We start from the raw sequence: 24,202 nt of genomic DNA on the forward strand, positions 1-24,202 counted from the left end.
AGTATTATTAGGGCTCTGTACCCTCTTTCCTCGAGTATTATTAGGGCTCGGTACCCTCTTTCCTCGAATATTAGTAGGGTTCGGTTCCCTAGTTCTCGAATATTAGTAGGTTCGATTCCTTCTTCGTTACCATACAACCATACATCATACCTCGAGTATTATTAGGGCTCGGTACCCTTTTCGTAACCATACAACCATACAACCATCATTTCCTTCTTTTATTAACTTTATCACGTTCATACATATAAGCATACATATCATACTTACCTTATACATAGCGTTACAACCTGACAGTACGTGCAATATCCGAAGATCGTTCACGTACTAACAAGCAATCATTCATACATTTCACATCATTCATATAAGGCATACACTTATCAATTATGATAAGTGTATTAACAAACATATAGAGTATGCACACAGCCCCGAAAACATAACACAGAAGTGGGGCTAGAAACTCACCTGAATCCTGTTACGCTCTCCGTTAATAGTTATTCCCTTCTTGAGCTGTGCACGGCTAACTGTATAATATTTACACGTATCAATTAACTACTACTACTCATGTTGTATTTCTATCTTTATATGACCCACAACGAACGGGGGTCCGGGGGCAGCGCCCCTGGCAGCGGGGTCTATGGGCGACAGCCCCTAGCAGGGTCCAAGGGGCAGAGCCCCTGGCTGGGGTCGAGCTGCCAGGTCAGCTTGGAAAAATTTTATTTCCATTAACTGTCTTAACACATTTTTCATTAGGTTTTTAATTTATTTTCTAAATTGCTAACCCCAGCGAACTTATCATTAAGCGAACTTAACAATAAGCGAACTTAACATCAAGCGAAGTTAAGTTTGGCGAAGTTAACCTTGAGCGAACTTATGCCAGGCGAAGTTATCAGTTAGGCGAACTTAGCCTTAGGCGAAGTTATCAATTTAGGCGAACTTAGCCTTAGGCGAAGTTATCAATTTAGGCGAACTTTTCCTTAGGCGAAGTTATCAATTTAGGCGAACTTATCAGTTTGCAGGCGAAGTTATCAGTTTGCAGGCGAAGTTGCCCAGTTCGCAGGGGAAGTTGCCCAGTTCGCAGGCGGGTTTGGTTTTTATCAAGCATTTTGGTGATTTTAATACCCTTGTTATGGTTCGACATCACCCACTAACGTTCCCTAACCATTTCGTTCGTATATATATCCCATATATACTATAAAGCTTGGATCTTTAAGCTTAAGGACATTCAAAAGGCTAAACGTTCAATAAAACATAAACTTTAAAGGTCAAGAACATACCTTTTATACGTTCGGTGTGGTCGCGGTTTGCTTGGTTATCTCGTATATAGAAGATCTAATAATGGTTGGCTCGATTTTGGTCTTGGACGTCTCTCTCTGTCTCTCGGCCGAAATATGGTGTGTGTGTGTGTGTGTGTGTGTTTGGAGTGTGTTAGAGAATAAGATGGAAATGATAGTTAGGGTTTTAGGATGGGTTAAGGGGATATTTATATCCCTTAAAGCCCATGGACCTAAAGCCCATTACGCTTAATCCATCTTAATTAATCCAAGTCCATGGTCCGTTCTATACTCGATGTTAATTAATAAATAACGCGAAATCAGTAAACGTAACTTTCTTTATTTAACATTATAATATTTTAGGATGTTACAGGTTATCTTCGCGTCTTCTTAATTACAAATTTATAAACTAACATTAATATATCCTATTACAAATTTGAACCATCTTAATGGCCAAAAGAAAACCGAAAATTAAATAATAACCTTTTTACAACTTTTGAACCAACCATATGGCCAAAACAAGCTCAAACACCAAACACAACCAAACAAACACATAGGTCGGGGCCGGATTTACATATTCACAATAAATAAAATTTCGGGTCGTTTTGACTTGGTCAAATAAAATAAACAAAACTTTGACCAACTCAAAATCACCCGAAAATAATTCTAGATCTATAAACTTTAAACGATTTAAAGTTTAAGATGTAGATCCGGTTTTAAACGAACTGGTATCGACTCGTACGTTGTAACCTCGGCTCTGATACCACTGTTGGGTTTCAACGGTGGTTCGAGACGAAAACGGATAAACTTTTTAAACCCGTTTTAGTTAATATATCGTTTTGACTAGTTATTAATCCATATTAATAAACAAAGATATGAACGAGTTATAAAAACGCAGCGGAAAGTTAAAGATTTAAACGAACCGTAAACCGAAACCTGAACCCGGATCAGATTACAACAATATACGAGCTCGATTAAACATAAGTAAAATTAACCATAGATGGGTATGTCGATATACCTCGGTTATCAAGAACCGGGAAGACACACCGAAGGTTACAGAAATGCTAGATCTGGACACTAGAGTACCCCACAGCAACTCCGGCGGCGGTAAATCGGAACAGCAGCAACAGCCCAGTATCACCAATGTATAGCAGCGCCGGACCTTCACAATAGGCGGCGGTGATGTTGTGTGATGAACGGAAGTAGCGGCGGCCAAGATTGATCTCGCCGGAAAAACGAACTCGCCGGAGAAGAAGGACCTCGCCGGAAAAACGTGACACAAGAATATGATAGCACCGGACTTTTAATAAGCAGCGGTGATGCTTGTGATGGCTGGAGAAGGACTGTTTTAAGTAGTAGTGGCTGTGCGGTGGCCGGAATGGCCTCGCCGGAAAAGCGGCTGGCCGGAATTCGGCGCCGGAAAGATAATGGGCAGCTAGGGTTTTTTGTAATTGATAAGGTTATCATAAATAAATAATGAATATGTATTTATAGGTAAATTACTTAGGGTTTAACAATTAACCAACTTGGGCTTGAGCCCAAATAACCAAACAAAGCATAGTCCATAAATCTGTCCATCCAATAAATTTTGTCGGGCCTAATTAACATTTAAGTAAACCTGGGTCTCGTTACCCCCGATGTAACTCTGTCCGGATCACGTTCGGGTCGGTCACGTTGACTTGACCCGAAACGCCCATAAAATCCAACAGTATCGTATCATCGTGTTGTATGTATAGACGAGGTTGTGGTTAAAGCCTGCATGTATTGTCACTTTCCATCGGTTCAGGATGATGGCATGTTAACACTTATTTTCCTTTTTATTGTACGTTGTACTAGAACTTTAATTTTATTTATGTTTTTGTTTTATTGGTTTATTAATTTATTTACTATAAACTATTTAGTATTTTTTTTATGTATTTTTATTATACACGCATAATGTGTATATATACTCATTATTATACTATATTATTATAACATACGATCACATGTACAGCAAAATATGGAACTATATAAATCTATTTTGATTTTATTGTTACTTACATAACTATTGATTATGAAAGATTATTACAAGCAAACAATAAACGGGTATATTGTATATATATCATCCCAAGCAAATACTTATAATTTATGTAGTGTAAACAATGATGAAGACAATACTACTAACATTAAGAAGGGATGATAACTTCAGTTACAACATACATGTAACCCTAAGTAACATCCTATATTACATATTATATTGTAGCTTAAGGATAGTAGAACCAAATTTAAAATAATGATATTCATACCAATCTACAAACCATGATGTAAATTTATGTAATTAACACAAATAAAGTGTTAAGCTCTAAGAGAATCGAATCTAACCCATTCAACATTACAATTAAGTCGGTTTCTTGTATAACCAAGTGATGTTAATACTTAATACATTAAGTTAAGCCTAAACCCCACTTGGAAAGAGTTTCGGATTACCAGCCACCCAAACCGATTCTCAAAAGTAAAACAAAAGCAAGCTATAATAGGCAAGGTCAACAACCTCCTTTACCCTTGTGCTTTCTAAATAAACAACCAATCCATGTAATTTTCGGTTATGGAGAAAGTATATGACACAAGAACCAACTAGGCTATGCTTTTATGATCATCTTTTTTAAAATTTCTAGCCATAACCAATCCAATGGAGTGCAAGACAAATGTACCATGGTAATCTACTAACGCAAAAATGGAATGGGTCATATTTCAAGCAAGAAAGCAACTGACACATATATCCTTTCTCTCTTTACCGTTTAAACACAAGCACAACTCATAAACATAAAGATCAGTGTTGAGAGGAGAAACAAACATATATTAGCAACCCTCATTCTCATCCCTTAGATCAATATAAACCAATCCTAACCTTTAAAACAAGAGTACATTTTTGTTTGTTTTAGTAGTTTACTTAAAAGGGATAAGAATTTGTTAGCATCATATAAGATGATCTTGTAGGAACTTAAGAGTTTATTTTTTTTTATAAAATAATGTTGTCACACAAAATAGTCACATTACAGGAATGTGTTTAATTTGTTTTATTGTTGTAACAATTTATAATTTTAAGCTATTTTTGTTGACGAATACTATTTCCTAGACATAATATTATATCTTCAAATCAATCATGTTTTAGTTTATATCGTTGTATAATATTAACGAAAGTAGTGGGGGTGCTCTACTTAAGTGATTAACAATAACCTTAACCGTACGAGTGTGATCATACATCGTTCGAGTAAACTTGACTGAACTAGCGTCATGGCCAAAACACACATTATTTATTTATTCAATTGTTTATTTAATTGTTGTGATACAACATCCACATGTGAATTGTTATTTACATTATTATATTATATCATACATTGTGTTTGCTAGCTCAACAATTATATTAACAAAACCATATATTGATCATAACACAATAACACATAGACAAAAAATCATAAGTACTCTTTTTTTATCTATATAAACTTCTTAGTTCTTAATGCATTTAGAATGCCAAAAGTAGTAGATTAACTATGAATTAGGGCTAGCAAATTGTGTCTTGTCGTTTTTAACAAGTTAGAGACGACGCAATTAACACAAATATCAAACATGAAAACGACTCATTTAACACTTGACTTTTATGGTTTGAGCGTGGAGTTATACGCTTTATGTATCGAGAAGGAGATATGATTCCCATAACCTGTTAATTTTAATTATATTTTAAAAGCATAAAATAGCATAGTGTAGTTTTATTTATTTATTTTTTTTTTTTTTGCTAAACTGGTCTTATCGTATCTAAACGGATACCCAATTTTCTAGCTCTACTAAAGAAACAATCTCTGTAAAGTTTTGATACGAGTGGTGAAGGATGGTAACAACACTCGCTTTTGAATCAAGCTTTCTAAATCTGTAGACCGCTCCTTTTCAAAACTTGAGGCAGATAAGTGATGCAAGGTGTCGGATCGGCCAGTAGTGTACTCGGGAGAAATATGCGGGCAATGAAGGTGGTCCATAGCTGAACAGAGAGATCTTTTACTATCTTGCCAAAAGGTCCGGTTGCACTCAAGTGAAGACCAACTTGTATATTGGTTTTAACGGGTTATCGTTTAAAAGTTTGAGAAATGTGGTAAACCGTTTTTTCCTAGGAAGGTGGGGATATGCTCCGAGGGCTGTAATGGAAAGATTTTTGTCTCTTTTTTCTTTGGCAAGACGTAACGTAGTAGTGGAGTTTGTGTTGTGCCTGATTTGAGGTGAAGAGGTGGACTCAGGTGAACATACTCGTTTCATGCAGGTTTGCTCAAATCAGTTTGGCATATTATCACCCAATGGTGCAAGGTGTCAACCTTTTTGCTTTTTCTACTCGCGATCTTTTGGAACTTAATAAGCACTCCTTATTGTCTAAATGGAAAGCAAATACTTCCATGTAGGGATGTCAACGGATCGTGTTTAGTTATTTCAAAACTCATACCTGATAAATAAAGTCCGTCCAAAACCCATCGGATAATTACATGTCAAGTATAGAGTATACCCATGGGTTTATTAAAAATACTTGTCGGGTTTGCTCGATTTGATCTGGTATCTATCGCTATTAAGAAATTATAACTAATGAAATAACTATTTACATTTGTTATTATGGTTTGATATTGAAAAATTATTCGTGAGTAGTGGGCGGACTCCGGAACATCGAAATAATTAAACGTTTAGAATATGTCAATTGTTATTGAGTAAAACATTTTTTAAGTTATACTAACATATATATTTAAAATAAATAATTAAAAACGGGTAATCAGGCCTTTGTAATTGGGTATATTACAAATCTCAAACCCGTCCTAAACCCATGAAAATTTCAAAGGTAATCCCAAACCCGTCTCATACCCTAATGAAACGGGTAATACCCGTCCCAAATATTTCGGGTTTTCTCGTCAAATTCGGGAATTTGGGTTTCATTGTCTCTCTAATTCCATGCTATTTACCTTACCACGATTTGGTGTATTTGGAAGGTTAGGAACTCAAGTGCGTTTAATATGAAACCGGTTCATATGAACATTGTGGTTGAAGGGATAAAAGCGTTGAGATTCTTGTGGGTTTGTAGTAAATTGAGAGAGCTAAGCTTAACATGAGAGAGGTGGTGTTTTTTTATTTGCCGAAGGGTATCATGGGGATAGCTTGGGTAGTTTTTGTTATATTATTGGGTGAATGGTGTATTGTCTTTACTTCTTAGTGTGGCTAGCATCTTGTTAGTCTTGGTTTTTGCCTACTTTAACAAAAATTATTTTTGTTGGTGCCTAAAGAAACATTTTTAACAGCGTTTGCAATCATCCTTAACCTTAGAGTGAGTCTCCTGAAAAATGTTAACCGTACATACTAATTTTGACTTAAATAAGTTTTTAAATCTGAGACTTCATAACCTCAAGATTTAGCTATTAAACTCATATTATTGAGTCAGGAGGAGGAGGCCACTTACGGTTAAAAAAAACAATTAACTAAAAAATTCTCATATTTATGAGTGGATTAGGTATAGGTAGCACGTGATTTAAGGATTAAGCTTTCTTGATCGTATCACGTGGGACACGCAAACCTAGCTAGCGACATAAACGTATTTTTGTAATGTACGGAAACAATATTGTACAAAGTTTTTAAATTTAATTTCAATAATAATGAAATCAAGCCCACTTAGCTTAGAAAGGCTAAGACATGCTACCTTATTTTTCATATTTTAGCTTTCCTCAACCGTATTACATAAATAATGTGCGAACATAGTATGAACTATCGTATCATGTGCATAACGTAGAGTCAACCCGCTTGTAAGTTACTTGAGACCGTTTCACGTACATCAAGCTAGCTTTATATACTAGACTCAAAACTAAACAAGCATACATTTATAAAATATTACATGTTAAATATACTTTACATTTCACAAATTAATAAATATTGTTGCATACTTGTATGCAGTTATGATATAAATAACAATAACAGATATTATGGTATATGTGTAAATCTATAATATATATAAACGAACGAAGATATAAAAATCCTACGTTGCGATGTGGTCGCTTCCCCTTTTTTGGAGTCGCCAGATTTGTTTGATTTTTAAATGGAGGCTTCTCATGCATTTGACTCGAATTCATTGGTATGAGTCTTATCAAACCCAGATATTCCTTGAACGGGTTATAACATCTCATTAAATTAAAAAATATTCTCACCAAATTATTGATGTAAAAATCCTATAAAATAGGATATAATAAAAATTATTATATGATTTATTTTAAAAAAAGATATATATATATATATATTATTTAAATTAAAAAACCAATTTGATAGTAAAAAAATTAAAAAGGTATTGGGTCTCATCAAACCATACGTATATTATTAACTTTCATAAATATTATTTATAATTAAAAAACCAATTTTATAGTAAAAAATATAAACGGATCTTGGGTCTTATCAAAACCATATAGTTTTTAAACCGGGTTATAACATCTCATTTATTTGTGAAACAATTTATTATCAAGCCATAAGTATATTATTAACTTTCATACAATAAAAAAATATAAGTTCAAAAACTAAATAAATATTAGAACAAATAATATAAAACAACCCCCGTAATACGGGGGTTATGTGTCGCGATATGGTCGTTCCCCCTTTTTTTGGAGTCACCAGATTTGCTTGATTTTTAAATTGAGGTTTCTCATGCATTTGACCCGAATTCACGGGTATGGGTCTTATCAAACCCAGATATTTCTTAAACGAGTTATAACATCTCATTAAATTAAAAACAAATATCACCAAATATTTGATATAAAAATCCTATTTGTAAATATTATATAATGTGATTACTAAGATCACTGTTCATATTATAGGAATTTTATAGTTTTAACTTATACTATACGTGAGACAAAAGTAAAACAACATATATCAATCCCTCCTAAAAAACATACCTATGGCAAATCAAACATCATTTGACTACAAGGCGTACAATTGAAACAAATGATACAAACACCGGACAAATCAAAGAACACATGCATGTCAATAGTCAATACCCTAGACTATCAATAATCCCCATAACCACATCACAATATTGCTTTAAACCCTCCTCTCTAGCCTCAATCTCCGGTGGATAAACCAGATTAGGATACCTTTTAAACGCGTTACGACACGAATTTGCATAATCCGAAGCTGCCATCACATGCATGTATGCATAATCATAAAGTTCAGATCCCAAATCTTGAATCAAATTTTGCAATGAGGAACCGGCAGCTGAATACCGATCAGCACATTGTTTTAATACTCTTTTCATTAGAGGGTCATTAGGGTTATTCATAAGAACATTGGATGATAAGTAGGAGTTGGTGTTTGTGGCATTAGCCATTGCAAGTTTGGCCATTATTATTGCGAGTCCTTTCGTGTCGGCTTGTGGACTGGTTGAGTCGGATTGGAGAGATGACATGCAAAGGTCGTAGAATTTGGTGGTTTTGCAAGTTTTTTGGATCAGATTGGTGTCACCATTGATGAATAAGTTAGGGTTTTGAGTGCAAGAAATTGTGAGGATCATGAGTGGAAGAATATAAGAAAGAGAAGAAGTAGAAACCATTATTTTGGTCTATGAATTGGGTTTCTTGTCCCAGTGTAGGTTTTATATATAGAGGTTGAATTCTTTAGGAGATCGAGAAAATATATAATTACATAATGTATAGCTTGTAATGGATAAGTACAAGTTATGAGAACATTAGTTAGAAAAAACTAGATTAGTCAAATAAAAAATTATTTTTATTAACATTATAGTTAATCCAAAGTTAAAGTATTCATTTGGTGTGTGTGGGTGTGGAGGTGGGGGGATTGACGTTCAAATATGTTCATGTGTACGTTCTGAAATATAGACAACATTATTGTATGAGGGATTCAAATTTAAGTAATGGGATTTGACAAGCGTTTGATCGATTTAAGAGAGGCACACCGTCACTGCGACATTTGAATCCAAAGTTGGCATGACCGTACAGAGTACTTGGGCCAAGTTTCCATTTAAATTAGTTCTAAACCTAAAAAGAAAATTTTAACGTCATGTGTTTCATACTTTCATTCTATACCTTTAGGAGTTCAACTATTTTTAAAAATATAGAAATGTATTCATTTTTTAAAAGTTTGTTAGTTTATAACAATTTTTTAATCATGTTCTCTTTCCAAATTGAGAACTCCATAGATCTAAGGTATTGACCACCTTTGACTACATCAAAACATTTTGAATTATTATACCCCACTAACCCACTTGATTACTAAACCAAGACAAATATTGTTCCTTCTTTTTATATATGAAATTAGCTTTTGAACCCGTGTAATACACGGGAATTTTCAATTAATAAGAACTTCTAAAATTTGTTATTTGAAATAAAGATACAAAATTAAAAAGAAAAAGAAATTAAACGATAACCAGTTTAGAGTCCTAAATTTACAAATTTGATAAAATCTCTTTATATACAACATTTATAGTTTTATCACATGTATTTCCTTCATCATCCAATATCAATAGTTTTAGACAACGTCTGCTGGTTACTCTGTATGACGCTTTATTACAGGCACCCTCCATAATCTTATGACTCGGCCTTGAAGTGTGAAATTCAAGTTATTAATGTTCAAGCTTTTTGAACATGGTGATATTTGTTGAAGAAACCACGCTAAGAATAAAAATAAATATTAGTGTCTTTGGTAAATTTGATTTAAAATATGAAAAAAAAAACCTAACCAACACATACGGTTTGTTATTAGAATTTGAAATAAACACAAATATATACTACTAAGCCAGTAGGGTTGGTCAAGATTAAAAAGACAAGATGAGTGTACATATTTAACGTGAACATAAAATAAGAAATACTGACCTTAAAGCCATTGTTATGATAAGTGTGTTTGCTATGAGGTAGAAGAAGATTTAGAATGGAAGAATTATTGATGTAAAATGACTTTTTTATAATGTGTTTATGACACAATGGTTGATAAGGAATGTTTGAATTCTGAAAATCAAATGGCGTGACATAAGTTGTTTATTTTGGAAAGTTGTTTTAATATAATAATGGGTTTTAGATATTTCGGGAAGTTGTTTCATCTTAATATTAATTCTAAGCTTTCCTATTTTCTAATATTTAATCTCTTTAAATCATAATATCTATGGGTCATGAGTTATATGGTATGAACCATTGAAAACTTCTTTCCTTATTATATGCTTTTTCAATTCTTAAATCATCTTTTCATTTTAAATCAAGTTTAGGAAATATAAAAGTTGATCAAATCTTCTTTCCATTTAAAAACAACTTTAGAAAATATAAAAATTGATCAAATTGTAGAATGCATTATGCACAAATTAAAAGTTGAAAAACATTTATGTTGAAAAACATGTATATTTATTAGTTTTCAATGATTTCATTATCTAATTGATTTCATTTATTTATTGGTTACATATTTTGGAAAGTTGTTTTAATATAATAGTGGGTTTTAGATATTTTGGAAAGTTGTTTCATCTTAATATTAATTTCTAGCTTTCCTATTTTTTAAAATTTAATCTCATTAAACCATAATATCCATGGGTCATGAGTTATATGGTATGAACCATTGAAAACTACTTTCCTTATTATATGTTATTTCAATTCTTAAATAATTTTTTCATTTAAAAGCGAGTTTAGGAAATATAAAAGTTGACCAAATCTTGTTTCCATTTAAAAACAACTTTAGAAAATATAAAAATTGATCAAATCGTAGAGCATTCTGCACAACTCAAAAGTTGAAAAACATGTATGTTGAATAACATGTATGTTTATTTAACTTTCAAATGGTAGAAAATATATAAACAACTTTAATTTTGTATGTTTATTTCAAATAACGGAATTCATTAACTTTTATCATTTGAAAATTCACGTGTATTACACGGGTTTAAAAGCTAGTATAAGAATAAATATAAAAATTAATATGAGAGGTAAGAATTACTATAGACGAAATTCTTATGTTTTAATCTAAATATATACGGTTTCAATTTGAGGACTAAATTTAAGGGCTTTATATATTGTCAAGTCCCTTAAATTGGTAACATTTGTTTGAAAAAATGTAAACTACAGTAAAAAAAAATTATTCTAGAGGTTAGTTAAAAAAACTTAAAGTAGTTACCATGACAGTGGGGCTAAGCGGTGTTGATATTAGCTCTTGTGCTAGATAACTCAACTTCATATCTTTCTTTAGGTGCTACAACATATAAGGATCAAATATTAATCAAACGAACAATGTAAAGTTTAGGTAAGTAAATAAAAACTTACATATAGAACGGTGGAATATATCTTCATCCCTTCTAAACTATAAGGAGAAGCCAACCGAGCACCTCTAAAGGCACGCTCAACTTCTATATGACAACCAGTTCAAAATGAATGATTAAAAACCTCTTAGCAAATTTAGATTTTGAACTTTAGATCTAAATTTAGGACCATTTAGAAAATTACAATGTCTCCTGGGAAGGCATCAATCTGGAAGATAACACATAATTGGTTACAATTATCATAACAAATATACACTCTAGGAAAATAAATTAACTTACAGGATTAAAGCCTTTAACTTGTTTCTTATCAAGTTTCATATTTTCTTGTATGATCTTTATATTTTTTGCTCTATGCTCTGCCAAAGAATTCATATTCTCCTAAACAAAAAAGAATGATCGGTTTTGCACAAATTAGAGATGGTCAAACCGACTAAACGTTTAAGGCTTTTAGAAAAACTAATAGACCTGACTTTAGTTCATCAACTTCAAGACTCAATTAGAATTTCAAACATAAACACATGCTATATTTTACATTAATGATTTACCTTTTTAGGCCAAACAAACTAAATTTTGTAACATCAATGTTTGATTTTTCAAGAAAATAAATCAAATATTAATACGAAAACTTGTGTGAAAACTAAGTCTTTATATAAAATAATTCTTTATATATATTTTATAATACATACAGATTCAAGTATTGTCACCAAATCAAATGGGTATAAGAAATACTAAGCTATCGTTGAATTCGTCTTACCTGATATATCGCCGCTTGGTTAGATATTCATTGCCGGCTGATGCATAGAGACCAAGGTGAAATCGCCATAGTGAAGATGAAATCAATATGTTCACTCAAATCACTTTGATAATATAAAACCCTAAATCGAAACCTGATAGAAATCGTTATTGTGAGAATGAAGATCATAAAAGAATAGGAAATAATGAATATCAAAACCCAGATTCAATCATTATAAGAAACTAAATGATATCACAAACGATTCCTTACCTGGTGAATCGGATCTTGTTAGACGAATTCTGAAAAAAAAAAAAAAAAAAAGGTGATAGTGAGAAGAAGAGAACGCTGACAATAAAACCCTAACTGGATGATTGGGTTGTAAACGTAAATTAAATTAAAGTCAAAAAGTCAATAATATTCAAAATCCATGGGTCAAAAAAATTAAACCCATAACTGAAGAGGTAGGTCCCAGCAGAGCCCAGTTGGACCCGCAAGACTCACCTTGAAGAGGGACGTCTGCGCAAGGACCAACTGCTTCCGCAGGACCCACCATGCTCAGAGATGAAGACCTTACGCGCAGTATGCCAGCTGTTCCCGCAGGGAAAGCCTCCCAATGGTGAAGTACCCCGCCTGTTCCCGCAGCTGCGGATACAAGCCATCAGGGAAGGCTACCCGCACTAATAGCAAGGCTACATGCACAAGGCACTAACTCTTGATACTTCAGTAATGTCACCTGAAGGAATGAGCAAGGCGGGAATACTCCCGCCCAAATGAGCCAGTCCGTATGCTTCTGGAAGATCTTTTGTACTATACCTGCCAAGGTATGGACAGAATAGACAAGATCTGACCAAAGCAGCCCATGAACCAATCACAGGGTGACAGCTCACCGACAACAGTACGAGGAGGAGCACCCTCTAGTACTGTTTGTCACTATTAGCCGCTGCCTACTCACCAACCCTCACTGTGGGACGTGTGTAGCCTACAGTTGGTGGAACAGTGCATAGCCGGCAGTAAAGGAACAGTATACAGCCGGCCTTGTCACTATCAGCCGCTGCCTACTCACCAACCCTCACTGTGGGACGTGCGTAGCCTACAGTTGGTGGAACAGTGCATAGCCGGCAGTAAAGGAACAGTATACAGCCGGCCTTGTCACTATTAGCCGCAGCCTATCCACCAATCAGCATGGCTCGTGCGAAGCCCACTGTTGATAGAACAGGAATACTATTCAGCCGGCTGTACCTTCTTGGAAACCTACATTCGGCTATAAATATTCCAACACCTTGGAATGGTAAGGACATGAGGAGATATCTCATTATCTTATCTTCTCTAGCAATCTCTTAATATACACTTATATTCAGAGCAATCTAGTCTGATTCTCACACCGGATGGTGGTCACAAGGAGGAACCCCCCCTTCTCAGTGACGAGCTTAGGTGTCTGTTTTGCAGGTCACCTGAAGAACAACTTTCTTTGTTGAACCTCATCCTCGTGGGAAACATCTATTTAACCCCCAGATTATCCGTAATCTGCCTGGGGTCGATTAGTGTTTCTTCATTGGCGCTATCCGTGCATAAAAGCTAGAACTAATTCTTAGTTTCTTCAAAATTTCTGAAGAAATGGTTAACGTTACTCCGGTCCTAAGGCCAGTAAGTGACCAAGAAACCCCGGTAACCACAACCCCAGCAACTGGGGGGAACACCGGCGGTTATACAAATTTTACGAACACTACCCCTGTTACCCAAGCCGGGACAAGTGCAGCAAACAATATTTCACTGGGGTTCACTGATGTCCAAATTGGGAGGAACTTGGAAGTCTACATGGATGACTTGGTTATCAAAAGCCCTGACGCAGAAGCGATGTTGAAAGACATCGAAGAAACTTTCAACACGCTCAGGAAGATAAACATGAAGCTCAACCCGAGCAAGTGTTCCTTTGGGATGGAAGAAGGGAAGTTCTTAGGGGTCATCGTCACTAAAGATGGCTTCAGAGCGAACCCTGAAAAGGTCGAAACCATTATCAAAATGGAATCACCTACTACCATCAAACAGGCTCAGACACTGAATGGACGACTAGTCGCACTTAATCGCTTTTTGGCAAACCACGCGGATAAGTCGTTTCCTTTCGTGTCAACATTGAGAAACTGTTTAAAGAAAAGGCACTTCCGCTGGACACCAGAAGCGGAAGCAGCTTTTCAGGAGATTCGGTCACGCTTGATCGAACTCCCAACGCTCACAGCACCAGAAGCGGGGGAGGAGTTAATCCTATACCTTTCTGCAACAGATAGAGCAACCGGGGCGGTCCTGCTAGTAGAACGGAAAGGCATCCAGATGCCAATCTATTATGTCAGCCGTATCCTAACAGACGTAGAAACCCGGTACTCTACCCTCGGAAAATTAGTCTTAGCACTTGTACACGCTTCACGCAGGTTAAAACGATATTTCCAGGGTCACCCAATTACCATTCTCACCAACTTCAAACTTGCAAACGTTCTACGCAAACCCGAGTTATCGGGACGCCTAGTCAATTGGGCAATTGAGTTGGGAGAATACGCGATAAAGTATAAGCCAAGACCAGCCATAAAAGGCCAGGTTTTGGCCGACTTTATTGCGGAAGTGCCTGCATCACGGGAAAAAGAGTGCCAGGAAGAGGCTCAACCCTCTCCAGCACAGGACATCAATGATGTCTGGCGACTCTACACTGATGGAGCAGCCAGTAACGAGGGTTCAGGCGCAGGGTTGAAACTAACCAACCCAGCAGGCCAAGAATACACTTACGCTATTCGACTGGATTTTCCAAGTACGAATAACGAAGCCGAGTATGAAGCATTCTTGGTCGGGCTGAGAATTGCGCGTAAGATGGGAGTGAAATACTTGGAAGCCCACGTGGATTCCATGTTAGTAGCCAACCAAATAAACGGGACGTACACGGCCGTGAACGACACAATGGCCTTGTACCTCGCACAAGCAAAAACCCTTATGCGCGATTTTAACGATTGCAAAGTCATACACGTCAAGCGTAGCGAAAACAAATCTGCGGATGCGTTAAGCAAGCTTGCGTCATTAGCCTTCACCCACTTGGGAAAGGACATCCGCATTGAACTCCTCGGGGCACCTTCAGTCCCGCACAATGAAATTTGTGTCATCCAAACCGGCACAGAAACGTGGATGACACCAATAATAAATTACCTTGCGGCGGGTATACTACCAGAGTCAAAAACACAGGCAAGAAAACTACGCTGTAAAGCACTGAATTATCAACTCATAGACGACATCCTTTACAGACGTAACTTTCTTGGCCCACTCTTAAGATGTGTGGACAACCAAGATGTTGACTACCTCCTAAGGGAAGTACACGAAGGCATCTGTGGAGTACACGCAGGTCCACGCGCTGTTGTAGCTAAGCTAAACAACGCGGGATACTTTTGGCTGGGGATGCATACGGATGCGCTGGCATACATCAGAAAGTGTAGGTCTTGCCAGCTCTACGCACCCAACACGCATCGCCCGAAGAATGAACTTGTTCCAGTCACCTCTTCATGGCCATTTCAGAAGTGGGCCATCGATGTGACAGGCCCATTTCCTACAGCAGCAGGAAACGTTCAGTTCCTGGTGGTAGCCATCGACTACTTCACCAAGTGGATAGAAGCAAAACCCTTAGCCCAAACAACCGCGAAACATATCAAAAAATTTATTTGGGAATTTATTATTTGTCGTTTTGGACTTCCACAGAATTTGGTGAGCGATAACGGCACCAACTTTGCTGACAAGAAGCTACAAAAGTGGCTGGAAGAACTTCAAATCACCCACACCTTTACCTCAGTGGCGCACCCGCAGGGTAATGGTGAGGTAGAAAGAGCAAATAAGAGCATAGTCGAAGGCATAAAGAAAAGACTCTTGGAACACAGATCCGGCTGGGTGGACGAGCTTCCGTACGTCCTTTGGGCAAACAGAACGCTGAAAAAGGCCAGTACGGGAGAAACCCCGTTCAGCCTCACTTATGGCACTGAAGCCATGGTCCCGGTCGAAATTGGTTTACCCTCACCAAGGGTCTTGATTCAGCCAGAAGACAATAATGCGGAAAGACGGTTAGACCTTATGCTAACCGAGGAACGCAGAGACTTAGCCGGAGTGCGTGAAGAGAACTACAAGCGACAAATGCAAAAGTACTACAACACGCGGGTAAAACTCTGCAACTTCAATGTGGGAGACTACATACTGCGTAACAACGAGGCTTCGAACCAACAACGCCCAGGAAAACTGGCCCCGGTCTGGGAAGGGCCATACATTATCAAAGAAGTTCTGGGAAAGGGCGCATACCGGCTCGAAAGGCTCGATGGCACTCCCATCCCAAGAACATGGAATGGAGCTCAATTACGCAAATGTTACATGTAGATCAATTCCAAACTTGTAAAGAAAAGGCCTAGAGCCACTTCTAATGGAAATGATTCTCCTTTCACATTGTGTTGATAGCCTTACCTTTATACTGATGAACTTCCCACACTGATATGCCGGTATTCATCGCATAAATATGGGAAGAAGTAAGTCGTTACGTGTGGAAGGCGGCAAAACCCGCATAAACACATAAAACGGTAAAAATTTCAAAAGAAAAGATAAGGAAAACCTTCACGCAGGTCAGTTATAGGTAAAGTTTGGTCATCCCACTAAATGAAAGTGACGGTCCTACCCGCACAATCATGATAGAGGAAACTGAACATTAACCTATTAACAACCGCGCGTACAAAGGCTAACTTATTCAAAATACTTAGAAAATTTCTAAGGAAAAGATGAGGGAAACTTCCACGCAGGACAGATGTAAGTAAAGTTTAGCCATCCTACTAAGTGAAAGTGACGGTCATACCCGCACAATCACGAAAGAGGAAGCAAAACTTAAACTTATAATCTGCCACGTTAAAAAGTTAACTTATCCAAGTACTCAAGAAATTCCTAAGTTAAATCAAAATATGCGTGAAATAAACAAGGCAAGGCGTTGGCAAATAATCTTTGCTCCATCGAAATTCAAATATTACAAGGATTGCTGGGTACATACCCGCATACAAGAGAATCTATACAAAAGTAAAAATCTATCCTAACGGTAGGAGGGGATCTTCAGGTTCAAACTTCAGGACCACTCCCCCCAAACCCACTCGTTCCCGCACCATCAGTTGACGGTGGCGGTGCAAGGAAGGCTTTGAGAATAGCTAGCCCATCATCAGCGGCAGCAATTTCGTCCACCTTCTCCACCACCGGATGTGGGAAGGCAGCGTATTGGTTCACTGCTTGGTCATAAGCAGCGTCAGTATCTACGTTATATAGAGGGAAGTTAGAAGGCGGGATGCCCTTCTCAACATATCCCAGACCAAGCAGGAAACCTGCCTTCTCCCCATCATCGTGAGAAGCGTTGAGGGCTGCGCTCATAGCATCATCGTAAGATGTATCCGTGAAGACCCGATGCACAACCTACAAAAAAAAAATAAATGTCAACTTTTCCAGGTATAAAGAAAAGCGTGAAGTCATTATAAATATACATACCTGAGACAACGCTTCTCGAAGAAGCCATTCCTTGGTAACCAGAGCCTCCTGGAGGGCAACTTGAGCTTCATTACGGGCGCGTTCGGCTTCGTTCTTTGTAAGGTTGGCAAGCAACACATCTTTCGCTGCAGCCTCTTCGACGCCCTTTAGCTTACGCTCGGTATGCTCAAGCACCACCCTCTGGTCCAGGATCTCTTGGAGTTTCTTGGCGTCTTCCTTGGCCAAGGCATCATGAGCCTGCTGGAGAGCCTCTAATTTGGCTTTAAGCTCCTCATTCTCCACGCGTAGAGGCTCCGCAACAGCTTCAGCCTTGACGGCCCTCTCAGTTGCATTCCGTGCGGTTTCCTTAGTTAACCGAAGCTGTTCGTTAACAGCTTGGGCAGCCTTGGAACGGGCCTCAAGCCGGGCCTGAACGTCAACCTCGAGGGCCTTGAACGCCTTCTCCCTCTCCGCAGCAGTGGCGGAGAGTCTCCTGTTCTCCTCCCGGATGGCCCGCGCCTGAGCCACCTCTTGCATACGCACCGCCTTTAATTTGTCATTTTCACGACAAAGCAGCTCAACACGCTGCTGCATCCGGGCCAGGAGAATTCGAAGCTCCGTGCTAAGCCTACCCTCTTGGTAGCTAGCCATTGCTTCCCCCAACGCACCATTGGGAACTGCGTGGCGCGCCCACTCCACGCAGTCCACAGACGTGCGAAGGGTTGTTCCTCGGCGGATGTTCCATCGTGGAACATACACTTCATTGGAATCCGACACTGCAAAAAACAAAAAGCAGTTAGGAAAAGATGATATAAAAAAAAAAAAAAACCAGCTAAAAGAACCCTACGCACCTGTAGGGTCGACAACAGGCCGATAGCCCCCAAACCCATCACCTGAACCTAAGGGAAATCCATCCAAGAGGTCAGGCAGATGGGAAGGAGGCAGAGGTTGGCGAGAAGCCCCGTATGTACCTGAAGAGCCGGTCGTACTCGCCGGTGCCGGAGGAGGCATAGTGGAGGCCGCCGCGGTGGAAACCAACGGAGGTGAACTCACCGGAGGTGAACTCACAACCGTGACCGCGGCGGCAGAAAATCCCGCAGAAGGAACCACCGCCGGCTCAGTGAAGGATGTCGTAAAAATGGCATTCACAGCCGGCGGGGATGAAGTTACGAGTGGAACAGTTGCCTCAACAGGGTGAGCAACTGAACAAACACTCGAAGCAGGCGCAGCCGCCTGGGTCATCGCCTCGGGTAGGTTGACCAAACCTACCGTCATGGGTCCAGACGCACTCCTTCCCGCTCCACTCGGGAATGCGGTTGCATCCACGCCTGCACGAAGACAACATATTTAAATATAATTGCAGAAACATGAAGTTAAAATTATTAACTTTACACTTACGAGTCCTTTTGAGCTTGAAGGTGCGAACAGGCGGGGACGAACCCGATGGAGCCGACCTCTTCACGCCGGTGACCGTCGTCGTCCGGGGCTGCTCGGAGGTGACAGCCGTCTGAACCTCCGGAACAGCGGTCTCACCACCAGGGTTCCCCGCCACCTCCTCACTTTCGGTCTCTGAGTTAGACCGATTCACCGGATCGGCAGTAGAGGCAACTGTCGCCTTGCCCTTCCCGCCGGCAGCCTTCTTCTTCCTCGCCAACAAAGGACCATCTGCGGATTCCTCATCAGAAGATGACAGAATTAGAGGAATTCCCGCAGAGGTTTCAGCATTCACAGGGCGAGGGTTAAAAAGTTCTTTACCTGGCCGCCTGGCGCTTAGGATCTCGTGGCCTGGCGGGTAGACCTCCACGAACCGATCCGCCGTTTGCTCAAGGATGGGCAACTCGTTCTCATCTAGAGCACGAGTACCCATCCGAGCGGGACCATCAGCCTCCCGCGGGTGCAGGAGCGACTGCAAGTCATTCCCTTCTGAAATAAAAGAAGAAACAGTTAGAAGAAAAACCTAAATCAACAAAGAAGACAAAGCATACCGTAAGGGACAGAATTCAAACCGTATTCTAGGACGATGGGAATCTGTGACGCCTCCTTCCACACCCGGCTCATCCCGAGCATCACCATCCCGGACTCCGCAAAGCAGTAAACCGGGGACTGGATCCGGGAAACCGTGGAGAACCATTCCGCCTCCTGGTAATTCAAGGCGGGAAGGTTCGGGAGCGCGCTCCCGTTTTTAAACGTCATCGCTATCGGGATGACGCGAGCGGAGATATAAAAAAAACTCCCGCTTCCACGACCGAAGACTGCGCTCGGTTGCGCAAATCTTCAGACCCTTGATCCGGTTGACCAGGGTGTACCACCCTTGGATGCACCTCCAGGAGTAGAAGGTCATCAGGCGGTCGACATGGGGCTCCACACCCATAATGAGGCACACCCATTCGAAATGGCGGATCTTTGCGATCGCCATTGGGTGTACCTCCGTCAAGTGTACACCGTGCCTCTCCAGAACACGGTACACAAACTTCGTCAATGGGAACCTCAGATTCCCATAGACGAAGAATGCGGCGTACACCCCTATCTTGCCCTTGGGGGCATCGTACACCGTCTGATGAGGCTCCGGAAACTCAGGCTCGAAAGGCTCGAGCATGAACTTCCGGACGATGTACTGGTAGAGATCAGTAGGAAGAGCGCACTGGCACTCACCAGCAGTGCTCTTGTCGTCCTTATCGGACGTCGACATCGGGTTGTCGACGAGCATCTCAGACTCCTCGGCAGCGGCCTCAAAATCACGGGTACAAGACATGTTTTGGATGTAACAGAATGATTTCAGAAGAATGCTCGACGGAATAGTGAGTATTCGCCGGAAATCGTTTACAAGAAGAAGAGAGAAGTGAAAGTGTAGATTACTGTGAACCCTCACCCCCTTTATATACTCATCGCAATAAATGCGATGAATTTAATGCGGAGGAGAGAGAAAAGAGCGGGTGCAATGAAAGTATGACACGTGGAAAAAGCAACCTGGCAACAGCTGTTGACGGGACGTGTGCCGTAAAAACCGCTCCCACGCGCCCGAAAAATCGCACCCACGCGCCTGAAAAAGCGCCTGGAATGACCATATACTGTCACGTCGTCATAACTTCCTGCACGTCCTGAAACTGTCAGAAGAAACCGTCAGACACTAACGTCCCTTCAACAGTCTGGACTGTTCTTATCCTTTTACCAACTCTTCGAATTTCAAAGAAATTCAAAAAGATTCAAATATTCAAAAATAAGAGGGAATATATCCCCTTACCTGGGCAACCAAGTAACTATAAGACAGGTGCGGGTACAGTGTCAAGGTAAAACCCTTCACATACTTAGCACCCGCAGGGAATGGACGTCAAGAATACCTTGGAAGTAAACTAACTATAAGACGAGTGCGGGTACAGTGTCAAGGCGAAACCCTTCACATACTTAGCACTCACAGGGAATTGAAACCAAGAAAGATCTTCTGGGCCATGCTCGCGGAAAGGGAAATAACATCCCCGCATAGCGGGATCGTTGACAATTTGTTTGAAGCTCCAAGATGGAATTGGTTGTTTAACATAATTGATCACTATGTTAAAACTACCAAAATCTCATGGAGATTCTACACAAGTGAAACTCAACGCTCCTGACTTGCGAGGTTACAAACCTACCCGCATCATACCCAAAGATCAAGCAGAAAAGTCGGGAATTTCTGCGTGACATTAGGAAAACCGCGGGAAGAATCCCCACGGAAAACCTTAAAATCAAAAACCCTTTTCAAAACCCCTTGCTAAATTCCAAAAGTTCACCTCACTTATTAATAATTCATGAGAAGAACATTGGACTGGGGGACTTGAAGAGGTAGGTCCCAGCAGAGCCCAGTTGGACCCGCAAGACTCACCTTGAAGAGGGACGTCTGCGCAAGGACCAACTGCTTCCGCAGGACCCACCATGCTCAGAGATGAAGACCTTACGCTTAGTATGCCAGCTGTTCCCGCAGGGAAAGCCTCCCAATGGTGAAGTACCCCGCCTGTTCCCGCAGCTGCGGATACAAGCCATCAGGGAAGGCTACCCGCACTAATAGCAAGGCTACACGCACAAGGCACTAACTCTTGATACTTCAGTAATGTCACCTGAAAGAATGAGCAAGGCGGGAATACTCCCGCCCAAATGAGCCAGTCCGTATGCTTCTGGAAGATCTTTTGTACTATACCTGCCAAGGTATGGACAGAATAGACAAGATCTGACCAAAGCAGCCCATGAACCAATCACAGGGTGACAGCTCACCGACAACAGTACGAGGAGGAGCACCCTCTAGTACTGTTTGTCACTATTAGCCGCTGCCTACTCACCAACCCTCACTGTGGGACGTGTGTAGCCTACAGTTGGTGGAACAGTGCATAGCCGGCAGTAAAGGAACAGTATACAGCCGGCCTTGTTACTATCAGCCGCTGCCTACTCACCAACCCTCACTGTGGGACGTGCGTAGCCTACAGTTGGTGGAATAGTGCATAGCCGGCAGTAAAGGAACAGTATACAGCCGGCCTTGTCACTATTAGCCGCAGCCTATCCACCAATCTGCATGGCTCGTGCGTAGCCCACTGTTGGTAGAACAGGAATACTATTCAGCCGGCTGTACCTTCTTGGAAACCTACCTTCGGCTATAAATACTCCAACACCTTGGAATGGTAAGGACATGAGGAGATATCTCATTATCTTATCTTCTCTAGCAATCTCTTAATATACACTTATATTCAGAGCAATCTAGTCTGATTCTCACACCGGAGGGTGGTCACAAAGAGGAACCCCCCCTTCTCAGTGATGAGCTTACGGTGTCTGTTTTGCAGGTCACCTGAAGAACAACTTTCTTTGCTGGACCTCATCCTCGTGGGAAACATCTATTTAACCCCCAGATTATCCGTAATCTGCCCGGGGTCGATTAGTGTTTCTTCAATAACCCATGGGTAACATGGATTAAGGAGATTGAAGATTAGAAGTTAGGATTAATTTGATTATAACACATCAGCATTTAGTATTTTTGTTTATTAGTATTGTTAGAATAGATTAGATTGTTAGATTAGATTGTTAGATTTAAGAACTTTATTTTCCGTAACAATTTCCCTCTATAAATTAGGTAAATATAGAATTTTAAATTATTATAATATTTGGTTATATTAAGGGATATACGATACTCTTCTTTTTTTTTTTTAGTCTCCAAATGAAAGAGGCAATATATGAAGTTCATCACCAAAAAGGAGAATCAAGAATAAAGATGTCTTTGTTGGTTGTTCAAAAATAATAATAATAATAATAATAATAATAATAATAATAATAAAAAAGATGTCTACTTCAGGAAGGAGAGTACACAATATTTTCTTATTTATGCAAACATGACATCAACCTTGAAGATGAGGATGAGGATGATGATCATATATTCCCATAATGGTGGAGACCTAGACATGAAGGAGATCACTTGCAATAGACACAAAACAAGCTAAGGTCAACATGTTTTTCAAGAGAGAAAGCCTTTAAAGACACAACTCAAGTACTTAATAACCTCTTGCCCCTTACATGAGGGGCACTAACGAGTTTAACGACCAGACTTAATGGGGTTAGTGAGGTCGGGTTTAATTGCAAGTTAAATGAAACCACAAAGATGGAAATCGAAAATTTAAACTACTAGACTAAAATCGTAGATTTGAACAAACCACATGAACGAAAACCGCAGTTCACTCTGAAATAAAATATTTCAGATAGTTATGGTTATAAATAAATTTAAGAGCAATTTGATCAAGTGTGGACGTAAATGCCAAAGTAAGTTCACGGGAGTCATGGGCCATTCCTGCTTTTATTATTGTTTTGGTTCTTTATATTCATTCATTCCATGGATTTATTACATGACTTCACACATGCAACATCATTATCATTTTGTTTCGTATAATAATAACGATTCTGTTTTTAGAACGGCTTTTTCATACATGATTTCAAGCAATGGGAGTCATTAACGATATTTTAGTATAATTGGATTGCCTTATCAACCAATATAAATTGTGATATAAATTGGTTGGAAATACCATTCTCTAGTTCATGAGAATTCACTTTCAAAAATCACATACAAAGTTCTTGATCTCTGAGTTTTATTTGGTTGGGATATTTGGAAAACCACCAAATATTTCAATCTGAAAGTGCTAAACAACTCTTAGAAAATCCTAGTTATTCACAAAATTTCAACAGAAATTAATTGTTTTTTTCTTATTTAAAATGTTTCATGATAAGTAAGAACTTAATTGTGCATCAAATTTAGAATTAGTATATTTATTTAATAATTGTTTGGATGCATTTTCTTTTCTTTTACTTCTTTTTAAAAAAACGACATTTAGATACATTTTCGAGTTCATGTTTTTCTCTTTTCATTCTATCATAATCTTCTTATTAAGCATACATTTAGACACA

General features: G+C 39.2%; 1 pseudogene; it reads right to left on the reverse strand.

Annotated features, from left to right (window-relative positions):
* Positions 1-8,247: 8,247 nt before the first annotated feature.
* LOC143537161 (cell wall / vacuolar inhibitor of fructosidase 2 pseudogene) lies at positions 8,248-8,860 on the reverse strand (annotated as a pseudogene).
* Between the last annotated feature and the right edge of the window lie 15,342 nt (positions 8,861-24,202).

The sequence above is a fragment of the Bidens hawaiensis genome, unplaced genomic scaffold (genome assembly GCF_021521415.1).
Source record: "Bidens hawaiensis isolate Kalapana, Puna unplaced genomic scaffold, B.hawaiensis_p1.1 tig00011150_1, whole genome shotgun sequence".
NCBI classification, from domain to species: Eukaryota; Viridiplantae; Streptophyta; class Magnoliopsida; order Asterales; family Asteraceae; genus Bidens; species Bidens hawaiensis.